Genomic DNA, 13,037 nt, shown 5'->3' with positions numbered 1-13,037 from the left:
GAGGAAGAGGAAGTGGACAAGATGTCCCGAGGTTTAGTGATGAAATGAGAAGCCATGGCCATACAGAGGGCCTGGAAGGGAACCAGCAAGATAGAGACTGCAGCAGGATTGGCCAGCTACTTGCAGATTTTGAACAGTTGTTAGATGCCGCAAAGATGTGGGCTTGGATGTGGGCTCTCTTCTTGGCAAGGACAGAGAGTCTGTATTACCTTTGGAGCAGGCAACTGGCCAGTTTGTCAGAGGGTGCACCGGATGCCCTTCACTTCCTCTCATCCACCCTGCACTTGTGTTTGAGGGTGACGAGGTTGGAATCATACCAAGGGTTGCACTTGGATTTGGGCTTCAAGCGGATCCTCATGAGAGGGGCAAGTACATCAAGCGTGTTGGAAATAGAAAGGTGGAGGTTAGATAGGACTGTGAGTAAGCCAAAGGTGCAGAAGGAGGAGAGAAAGTAGCAGCGAAAGCCTCAGCTTTCATGGGTCAGTTGACCAAGAACGTAGGCAGCAGTGTTGGGGTCGGCTTGGCCTGATGGGTAGAGAGAGAGAGGTGGGAGGAAAGGGAAAGTGATCACTCCAGGAGAGAGGAGTAGTGAGAGGGTTGGAGAGTGGGAGGTCTGAGGAGATCAGCACATCCATGATGTGCCCTACAGAGTGAGCCGGCAGAGGAAGGAGGCATCATGGTGGCCGGAGAAGCAGCAGAGGAAGCCATAGAGGTGGTGGAGGATGGAGGCAGCAGAGGGTCCAGAGAGGGGGAAGAAGGGACAGCAGGAGAAGAAAGGAAGTTAATAAGGCATGGGAAGCGACTATCAAAAAGGTGGAGGTTGGCTTGATGGCCTTGAAACAAGACAATGCTGTTTTGGTAGACATTACCGATGGTCTTGGAGGAGTGGAAGGGTGCCAGGAGGGCCTTCCACCGGGTGCCATTAATGGGCAAAGAGGTAAAAGGAGAGCGAACAGAGACCATGTGGGAGGTCCATAGGCCTGGAGAGGGAGCGACAAAGCGAATGTAGGTAAGGAACTGTCTGGAGGAAGCACTGGTGTAGGTATTAGCAATAGGAAGCCCTGGGTTGGAGGCCCAGGATGTTTCGTTTGAGCTTCTTCCCGCCAGACTTAATTACTTAATTAATATATTTTTGCATTTATAGCGGCACACAAAGCCCTTGGGCATATGGGCGCAAGTTACATTATCAGAGGTTACATCAGGGAGGTTACAGGCATAGTAAATAACGTATGTAGCACAAAGATGCTGGTCACATCAGGTAGGTTACATACATATTGAATTATATATGCACATCAGGTAGGGTGCAGCCATTGTAAATTACGTGCACAGCACAAGGCTTCCAGCTCACATCAGGTGGATTACATGCATAATGAATTATGTACGCAGCATAAAGCTGCTAGGTCCCATCAGGTAGGGTGCAGTAAATGATGTGCCCAGCACAAGACTGCCAGGTTGCTTTATGTAGGGTGCAGACATAGTAAATTACGTGCACAGCAAAAGGCTGCCAGGCCACATCAGGTAGGTTGCAGCATATGCTACTGTGTCAAAATCAGCAGGTTGCAGACAACAATTATGTGCAGCATGGACTGAATCAAGGCAGAACATGCTCAGTGGGAATAGGGCTGCATCTGCTATGAGTGTTATATTGCAGCACAGATTGGTAAAAGTTAGTGGTGTTCCCAAGCATGTGACGATGTGGAGCCTAGTGTGCGCCCAGCATTTTTTTCAAGGAGCCAGGCCTGTGACTCTAAAGGACCACCACAACAACATACGTGAGAGGGATAGGAGAGTCGATAAAAAAGCAGTTAGACAAGATAGGTGATAGAGAGAGCCCCAAAAAGGGTGCAGAGAGGAAGATGGGGGAAGAAGAAACGGGTGGAACCCAAGCAGGGAGGTAGCCCAGGGAAGCAGGCAGGTGGGGGGAAACACTTGGGGGGAAGCAGGCAGGTGGGGGGAACAATAAGAGGGAGGGACACAGAAGGAGGAGGGCACACAGATGACAGAACAATGGACCGAAAATCAGATGCAATACATAGACAAAAGTCAACTACCAAAGAAACCTATAAGTAAAGAATGAACACAGTAGGGATGCAGGTAGTAACAAACAACCTCGGAGAAACAAAATCGACAAGAAAAGAACAATCACAAAAAGAACCTATAAGTAAAGAATGATCACATCAGGAATGCAGGCAATGCAATGTAGGCCAACAACCGTGGAGAACAAGACGTCAAGAACAGTACACAAAAGATCAGGAGAGGGAGCTAAGAAAGAGGTGGACAGAAAGGCCTGCGGGGAATGCAGGGAGCGCATGTGGTCTAAATAGCAAGGGGGCAAATGCAACCTAAAATGTGCAGGGGTGCACGCAGCCTTAGTAAGAGGGGGTGCATACGGCCTAAGTTGTGAGGGAGTGAATACAACCGAAAGTAAGAGGAGGTGCACGCAGCCTAAGATGCGAGGGACCGCACGCGGCCTAGGATGCGAGGGAGCGCAAGTCAGCAGGTGGTGTGCAAGGACAGGTCACGGGGGAAAAAAAAACATGTGTGCAAGAGTGAGAAGGAGCACCAGGCCAGGGGGGCTGCATGGAGTTTAGGGAGCACACCTTCTTACCTGGCAGCTGTGGAGAGGAGGGTGAGGTTGTTCGCACTCACTGTCTATGCCGTAAACCCATAGCCACCAAGCACCTGTGTTACGCAACACTGCAGCCTTGTCCTGCAAGGGCTTTGCTGCAGAGGGTCTGTACCTCAGTTCTTATAGCCATGAAAGCGTGGACATAGCGAAGCATGCTACGTATAATTGGCAGCATCTCCTGTGCACCTGCGCCGCTCAATACCTCAGTCTTATCCTGTGCGGGCTTTGCCACAGATGGTCCTTACCTCAGTTCTTATAGTCACAGAAGCATGGACGTAGCTAACCATGGAAGGTATAATCGGGCAGCGTCTCCTGCCCACCTGCGTCGCTCAGCACCGCAGCTTTGTCCTGCGAGGGCTTTGCCGCAGAGGGTCCATACCTCGGTTCTTATAAGCACGGAATCGTGGATGTAGCGGAGCATGCTACTTATAATCAGGAAGCGTCTCCTGTGCACCTGCATCGCTCAACACCGCGGCCTTGTCCTGCAAGGACTTTGCCACAGAGGGTCCGTACATTGGTTCTTATAGGCACGGGAGCATGGACGTAGCAAAGCGTGCCATGTATAATAAGGCAGTGTCTGCTGGGCATCTGCATTGCTCAACACCACAGCCTTGTCCTGCAAGGGCTATGCTGCAGAGGGTCCACCCCTCAGTTCTTATAGGCAAGGAAGCCTGGATGTAGCAAAGCTTGCTACGTATAATCGGGCAGCGTCTTCTGCATCGCTCAACACCATGGCCTTGTCCTGCGAGGGCTTTGCCGCAGATGGTCCGTACTACGATTCTCATAGGCACAGAAGCGTGGATGTAGTGAAGCGTGCTATGTATAATAGGGCCGCGTCTCCTGCGCACCTGTGTCGCTCTTCACTGTGGCCTTGTCCTGCGCTGGCTTTGAATATTACAATTATTAATTTGAAATGTGTATTTTAGTGTGTATTTATAAATATGGGACATTGTTAGTAAATAATATTAATAATAATAATAATAATAATAATAATAATAATAATAATAATAATAATAATAATAATAATAATAATAATAATAACAATATTAATAACATATGAATATATTAACAGTAATAAAGGTAGTGCAAGGTAGTACAATGAAATATTTTGCACAATTTCAAAGTAAAACACATTTTTTTAAAATAGTTATAAATCCCACCACAAAACACACAACAAACACAAATGGGGCTGATATACAAAGCTAAATAAGTAGCTTACGTAAGCCTACATTTACTAAGCTCAAACAAAATTGTGTAAGTAGAAACAACGACTCATACTTAAGCTGGTTATTTAGCTTAGTAAATCAGCCTCATATACAATTTACCCCATTAAAAATAATAAAACCATTAACTTTTTAAAAGGCAGACAACACATAATATCATTCTAAAAGTTGTTTCATGCTGTACAAAACATATTAACCCCTTAACTATATAAACTAATTAAAACATTTAAAAGTACTAACATAAACACAATTAAAAGCAAACAAATATATTTGTTTAATATTAATAACATGTAAGTCTACCTTTGCATACTTTCTAAATTTCTGGTGATTTTCATAATGATACCCATAAACAATTGAACAAGTACATAAACGTATCCATAATATAACTTAAAGAACCTCTAATTGGTATTTCTCAAAAAGCTATTATGCATACATAAAGTGTCATTGGAATTTTTAAAGTTTAAAATTTGGTATTTTCAACTGAACTCTTTTTCAATGGTCCTTATTAAATTGTCGGTAAGGTATTGCTTTTAAGGGATGATGTGGAGGCCATCACCAAAACTCTATTTAAATGTTCACAAATATAAAAAAAATCAACTACCACAAAATAACACAATTACAACAGTCATATTTTTCAATCCATAATAATAATAACAGTGTATAAAAGTAAATATTACTTAAACACAATGAAAAACAATTACAATATGTAATATAAACATGTTTTTTATTGTGCAGTTTAGTCACAAAACTTTAAGCACATATCTTTACCACTTCAACAATATCAATTTAAAATGTATACACTTTTAACATAAAAATAATAAAAGAAATGTATTTATTTATTCGTATGCGCATAACTTCAAACATATATAAATCTCCTTGTGAGAAGTTATAAAATGTAATTATGGCACAGACTAAATTTTCGTTATCACGATGTTCCCTATTGAGAAAGTATGTAGACCAGAATTGATCATTACGTGTATTTTCTATGCAGCTAACAAACCCACCATTTCCCCACAAATAACATCCATAGCTGGGCAGGCAGTGAGAAGATGTTGACTCATGTCAATGTCAGCTAAACAAAGTCTACAAAAGGAGATTGTGTGGTAGAGAGACATATCACATACTAACATATTCGTTTGTAGGCAGATTGTCAAATCGAAGATACATAATGAAGCACTTCAATTCAACACTGCAAGCTTTAGTTAGATAGCTGCATAATGTATTGCAATATAATAAACACTATTTAGAAACATGTATTTCAACAAACTTATACAATGTGCAAATGTAGTAATATTTACATTATAACACTCATACTTTACATAAACAAAGGTACAAAACATCCACTTTCCACTAAAAATAGTGACTAAATAATGCAAAATGTACATAGTTACAAAAGCAGCCCAAATGGAATACACATTAAAACATAAAGCAATACAAATGATTTCCTATTTTTATCAAACAAAAACAAATATTGATAAAGCAAATTGCATATCCTTCACTGTATTAAAATGCTACAACCCAAGCTAAATATTACAAAACACAACCATGGTGAGTGAAGGTTACAAATATATTTGATTTAAAAATAATATATTGTATTGATAGTATCTTTTTGTGTTTTTTCCTTAACATTATGATTTCTTTTGTTTGTAAACTTTATGTTTTTTTGGGTTTAACCATAACTCTTTTGCAAACTTTTTTTTTCAATTCATATATATGGGGCAAATTTACTAAGCGACACTGGAAAAAGGGCTAAAGTTCTACTTACACTATGTTTTTGAGCTTAGTAAATTTAGTTTTACTTACACCATTTTTTGGAGCTTAGTGAATCAACCCAAATACAAATGGCACAAATGTCCTAAAGAAGATTCAAGTTGTAAGTCCAACTCATGCCAAAAATAAGTCATAAACTCTGTGGAGGTAACTTACACCTATTTACAAAAAACATAGGATGGTTGTAGTCAAGATAAAGAGCATACATCAAAGCTGAACGTCCGTCAAAAACGGAAGTTATGCAAAGACGAGAACGTGTAAATGACCCCAAGAAGACATCAATATTTCTGCTAAATAATTAGCAAAAAATACACAGAAATGCCCACAATCACTGCAAAGCCACCTGAGAGGAGAATGCACAAACAAAACCCAACACATGTCTTGTAACACACCACAGAACACATGGAGCACACATACTGCATAAGCAATACAATGATCCTGTTACGGAATAACACCCATATGCGAAACAGACACACACCATCATCAGCAAACAAGATACACCTGAACCCCACACACAAAGCTGCCGAACATGCCACTCATACAAGGACACACCAACCCATATAGTGATGATGCACATAAGCACGCAAATCATTAAGGCACACAGCGCCTCTCCATGCCTCCCACCTCAGGAGATGTATCCCTGCAACCTAGCAATAGCACTTTATGTGCAGCAATGGCGCGATACTGCTGCTGCAGCTGCTGCAGCACCCCACCCGAGGAGGAGGAGGAGATGGAACGATGGGGTCTTTCGCATCAGAGTTACCCTATTTGGCATGACAAAGAGGTCTTCAGAAGGTATTGCTTCCCTTGACATGCCATCATTGACATTTTGCAGGAGTGGGAGGGTGATTTGCACCCCATACCATGTTTTCACATACCATTGGGTCACATGTGAAACTCCAGTGGCAGCACTGCAGGCATCTCACTGGCCACACAGCCAGTTGCCCTGCACAAGGTCATGGCATGAATCATATTGTGCAGCTGACATCATGTCCCCATGTCCTCGACCCAGGAAGAACAAAGACAGGTGGCTTGTGGATTCGACATGGTGCACCAGTCCCCCTGGGTTATTTATCTATTTAGTTATTCGAATTTGCAGAGCATGTATCAGCCCATGGGCATCGTGGCGCTTGTTACAGACAGATTTCTTAGTTCCAGAGAGATGCAGCAAGACATGATACAGTACACATATGAGAGGATAGTGTGGCATCGTGGCACTTGTTACGGACAGGGTTCTTAGTTACAGAGAGATGTTGCAAGACATAATACAGTACACACATGGGTGCCATTGACTGCACCCATGTGACATTATGCCCGCCACAGACAAATCCTACATGTACTGGAACCAGCACCGCTGGTACTCCAGCAACGCTCAACTGGTTTTTGATGCTGGTGGGCTGTTCATGAATGTGTATGCAAATTTCCCTGGCTCTGTCCATGACAGCCACATATTCCTGGTCTCCAGCTTGTGCCCTCAGTTGGAAACCGGACACTACAGGACATGTGGCTGATAGGTAAGTACTATAACTCCCACCACCTGCAACCATACACACACATCCACACACAGGCACATGACTTTCGCAACACATTCACGTCATTACTGGCTCCCCACAAAGGCCAGTAACAACGTAGCAGCGCCGCGAGGTACAGGGCACGATCAAGCTGACTCTCAAACGCGGAATTCAACCAATGAAGAAATCTAAGTATGGCGGAACAGTCGCACTAATTGATTGAAGAGAACTATATCTAGTATAGTTACTACGAGTATGCAGTCAGCGAAACCAGTACATACATGCCATCAAGGCTGAGGGACTAGATGGTCTTTATGAAATGACTTGAGCTACATTTAAGAACCCAAAATTCCAGATCCTGGGTTTCGAAATCTCTAACCCCCTGACGATTTGGCCCTTCACTGAAGGTCCAATTAGACATACAGAAGTATTTACTATCGACCCAGAGGACTAAACCTGTATACAACAGGAATCCCTCTGACTCAGATTCACTCGCCCCCTACGAGGCTAGCTACAGCAAGAACATTTAAGTTCAATACTAAACACTGGCAACTGAATTCCATCATCTAAGAGAGGTGCAATTATAGCACGCTCCTAGTTTGTTGTCTGAATTGTTGTTTTTTAGAATATGACACTACTTCTGAACTAAGTTCTAAAAAATTGTTGTAAGAACTGAAACATGTCACCATCTAGAATTTATACTAGCATGATGATTTAACAACCTGAACCATGGTCCCGTGAACAGTTTGAGACAGCTACCGCTCCCCGGACTGATCACTGAACCAAAGTCCAGCCATCAAGACGGAAGCCACCACTTCCCTATGGCCCAGTTTAAGTGTCACAACAAAAACTGTTTGTATTTTTAAACAACGTACAATTGTTTTATGTCAAGTGAATGGGATGTACCCACCACTTTTTTAAGCTATTATGTGTTTTTCTAATAGAATTGAATATTAAAAATTGAATGAATTACTTGTTTTACAGTGCCATTTAATGAAATATGTCTGTAATTTGTTGATTATTACTATCTACCTCTCACGTCTAATAAGATTGTATTCCCGATACAAGGTAGAGTAACTACTCTAGTAGTGATAATTGGGATTCCCCCTCTATATTATATTGTCCCCACAAAGCCAACCAGCATGCATCGATCACCACACACATGAAGGAACACCCAATGTGCATTGATACCATTCATGTCCTCCCTCAGGCAGGTGATGCCGGTTACCCATTGCGCCCCTACCTTATGATACCCTAGATGTGGCCATCAGTAGGCAACAGGAAAAATATAATATGGCTAGGGTCAGTAGGGGCATCATTGAAGCATCCATAGGCATCCTGAACTCATGATTCAGATGCCTGGATCACACAGCGGGTTTTCTCCTGTACAGGCCACACATCGTGTGCAACATCATGCCGGCCTGTTGCATCCTGCATAATATTGCAAAGGTGTAGATGCAGATCTAGTACCTGACCTCAGGACAGAGCCACAAGTCAGACCACCTATTCTGGGTAGTTCAGTGTGACAGCAGCGTGAGTGAGGGAGCGGCTGGTCAACAGCTTATTCACATGAGCACACTTGCTGCCAGAAAAGAACAGTGACCGCACACAAGATGGTGTTCATGATGAAAGGCACAGCCTGCACACGCTCACCTGTCTGAGACACCCATGGAAACAGACATCTGTCCATGCCAACACATAGCAAACATGCACGCCTCCATAAACACACAGCTTTGCAGTGCACAAAAAACAATGGACACATACATACAACCATTCTGCCAGGCAAGTAATGCACATCCCCACAATCCAATAAGGGAAGGCCATGGAGTGAACGTGGATCAACAGCAACTCCAATGCACTCAGCAGTACTCAAACAACCATGTACCCTTCAGCACAACCAGCTCCAGCATCAGTGTCCAAACATACAACCAAACCACCACACATGCAACCTACATGACATCACACACATGACCAATTGTCTCCATGTCATACCCACCACAATGACCAGTTTTGCATGACACATTGTGTTACAATTACAGTTCAGTCCAAGAGTGCAAACACTCCCCAGCACCGTAACTAATAAGTGACACTGGACGACCAACAGGAACACATTGGCTGACTCAACATGCTGTGCACAAAGCAGACAATATGCCATCCCCCTGCGGACCATCTGCAACCCACCTGTCATCCGGAAGCAGGCAAAGGCAAGAAAGTACTACACTCACTCACTCACAACGCACTTGAACAGAAAGGGCAGAGGTACACTGGACATATCATAGAGCGCACACAGGGAAACGCATTACCACATGCATGGATGTGGTGACATTACGCACAGCCAGAACCCACCCACAATGACATCACATGCACACATGGACAACTATTGATGTACACTACATAAGAATGGAATGGGCAGGACACTGTGTTTAATCGGAACATGAGTGCCCCCATTGAGTGAGCAAAACTAACATCCCACCATCCAAAATTGCACAATAAACTACTGGAACACTGTGCGACTGGGCCTTGGGATGCACACATGGTGGACCCTGCCCTGGCGAAGTGACAACAAGCACCACACAAGATACACTTGTACCACCAAGTACAGAGTCGGAAGGCATACTTAACATCATCAAAGCAATGACTGTAGAGAGACCTGGGTGATCTGAGTGTGTATTCATATCAACCTATTCAACCACAGAGAACACACAACTCATGATGGCACTACTTCACTGGCAGTGAGGACACTGACAGTGAGGGCTGATGGTGAACGGCAAATGCAAAAACTGCATACATGCAGGGCTTGGCATGAGAGATCAGGGGGAAAGCGGACTACTCAGAGCAACATTGACACACCAGAAAGGTCCACCCACACTGTGGCAACTACTGCACTTCGCTCACATAAGGATGTGCAGCACCACACCCACTCGCTGCGGACAACACACTTTCCAATATGTGAGCCTCCAACATCCCTCCATCCATCCCTGACAGCCCATGACCAACACAGCACAATTGTGAACATCAGTGATTCTTGCTTACCTGACGTAGGACACTGCCCCATCCGACCTGTCGTAAAGCGCCACAACACATTTACCAGTAGATTGCAACAGGACCCCTGAATGAACCCCATGGAATGGCACATCTCTCCAAAACCATGCTTACACCGACCACCCCTGAATAGCCACTCAGCACGCATGTGGGAGAAGCAGCAAGTAGTCACATTTGTGCAAGAGCAGAAGCATGAGCAAAACCCACCATATACGACATGCATAGATGTTCATGGCGCCAGGGGCAACTGTACACTTTATTGCAAATCATGCAGATCACATCTCAGAGGTAGCACAAGTGGGTCAGTCACCATGCATGGCACAGCATGCAGGCAAATCAGCCCGTTCATGTCACTTTGGATGCTCAACAAAGAGCCGCAATATGGCAGGTGAATGACTGTCACTTCTCGGGCAAATCCATTTTCTGGGACAAATATACTGCAACAGTGACACACATGAACAAGGAGAGGGAAGGCACAGTCAGAAGCCAAAATGGGACATGTGACCACATCCCTCCCCACAACTTGAAGCAAGACACATGCATGGAGCAATGCTAGTAAAGAAGTGTGCTTACATCAGATATAGAGGTCCTGAAGGACATCACTGACGACTCTGGCCCTGTATCACATACAGGCATATGGTCAGGCAAGGGCTCACAATGCACACAGGTTCAGCATGGGACACATGGGTACATGCATACTTGCAAATGTACTCTGAACATAACCTGAAACGTAAACAGCCAGTTGTACACGGTACACCCCTTCCAGACCCTTTCAGTGCAAAATACTAGCAGGACGGAACAGGGCACCCATATTCACTGTGGTCCAGTGAAGGACTCATGATCCTCACATAAATTCTAATGAGACATCGAATGGAAGACTCTCTCTCCACTAATCAGTTGAGGGAGACTACAATAAACAGTGGGCCTCATTACGAGCATGGCGGTCCGGGAACTACGGTACCAGTAAACATGCCGGTACCGTAGTTCCCGGACCGCAATACTACGGGCTGTGCTCGCGGGTTCCTGTCAGCCTGCCAGGTTTATCCTGGCGGGCTGACCGGCACATACGAGCACAGCACGTCGGATGCATCGACACAACTCTGCATGTGCCAGTGCATCCAACGTCCCCATTTCCATTCCGCCCTATGGGGCCGAATGGGGATGGGGAGTCCCATGTTTCAGGCACCCGCAAATGGGCAATTACTGGGTCTGCCGAGCTCAGCATGACCCGGTTCTTGCCCATTCACGGGTGCCTGAAAAAAGCAACTCCGGCAGCAACCGTGCTGGTTTTAACCGCACGGCTACTGCCAGAGTTGTAAAGAGGTCCACTGTTGAATGAAGTTGTAATCAGGCTTCACTGTTGCAGAAGAGCCTTTCATCCTACAATGTTACCGTAAACAAAGCCCCATTCACCTTACCAACAATGCATGCAAGACCAAGGTCAGTGTGTTCCCCAGGATGCAGGTTGTCAACAGCAGGTGTGCACAGGAATGCATGGCACCTAACAACCCCATGCCCACACACCCCTCACTGACCCTATTAAAATAGAATTTGTATGACCCATTCACATGGGAACCTACCGTTGCTGTACAAACTGAATCACACATACATGGACGCAACCCAAGATGATGTTGACCCAATGTATACACCCATTCATGGCTAGACCACATGCACGGCTGCAGATTCAACTCCCAGCAGCTGCATGACCTGACATACACATCATCGATGGAGAGGAAAAACTTCATCCATCGTAAGACTACTCATCTCACATATATATGGATGCACATGCGCTTCATGGCACCTTCGCACAAACACTGCCAGTCCACATGGCACACCTGCCTTGACCATGTGCAGGATCATGCTCCACAACCTTCCATCCACCACAGTCTACATGGTCACAAAGTATACACACATCACAAAATGAGCAGGAGTTGTGGATACTACCTAAAAGAAAACCTAAATTCAACAGTACATGACGGTGTGGAAATCAATAGGGAAAATGGTGCAAATGGTGAGGGAATACATGTATCTAAGGGTGAGAGCAGGTAAATGAAACATAAACAGTGAAGGTATAGTCCACAGAGGGTGTCAGTGGTACAAGTGGGCAACAGAAATAAGAAGAGTAACAAACAAGATACAATGCATACTGTGCAGGGAGAGTGAAATGGGATGGACACAATAGACAAAAACTAATTCAATCACAGGTCTCCCTCTGACCCCCTGAATCACTGTCCCACTCGACTACCACCTCCACCTCCTCTTCTTTCATCTCACCATGCAGGGGCCACTGGGTTTGTGAGATGTAGGAAAATGAGAAGGAGGAGCTCACTGTGTGTCCCAGCTGGCTACCCTGGGCACAGGAGGAGTCAGAGTGGGCGAGAGTACAGGGGACCTGAGAGGTAAAAGAGCTGTCTGTGTCACTGATAGAATTTGTTGGATGACACAGCCGGCTTCCTTGATCACCCTCAATTCCCCTATGTCTGCTCAAAATTTGCCCATCAGCACTATGGCCTCCTCCCTCAAATCCATCTATGCCTGCAACTGTTCCTCCCCTGATTCCCTCATCTCCCTTGCCATCTCTTGCAGGACGTCCTACACTGTTGGTAGAAGTTGGCACTGGCCCCTCCAAGTGTGGGGACCGCTGCCATTGTGACATGCGGCTAGTCCCCTGAAGGTGAAGTGGCAGCGGTCGCTAGGGTGGAGAAAGTGTTCTACATAGGTGGCAGAGTTGCATACAGCACTGACAGTCTGGGTGGCGCAAAAGGAAGGGTGGACCCCTCTTCTGAAGGTGGCGCAGGACATGGATGTGCCCCATGCAGGGAGGTATGAGGGGTAAACTCCCTGCTTATTTGTGCTGGCCCA

Source organism: Ambystoma mexicanum, chromosome 1q, assembly GCF_040938575.1.
Source record: "Ambystoma mexicanum isolate Mex_15411 chromosome 1q, UKY_AmexF1_1, whole genome shotgun sequence".
Classification (NCBI taxonomy): Eukaryota; Metazoa; Chordata; class Amphibia; order Caudata; family Ambystomatidae; genus Ambystoma; species Ambystoma mexicanum.
This window is presented reverse-complemented; position numbering follows the sequence as displayed.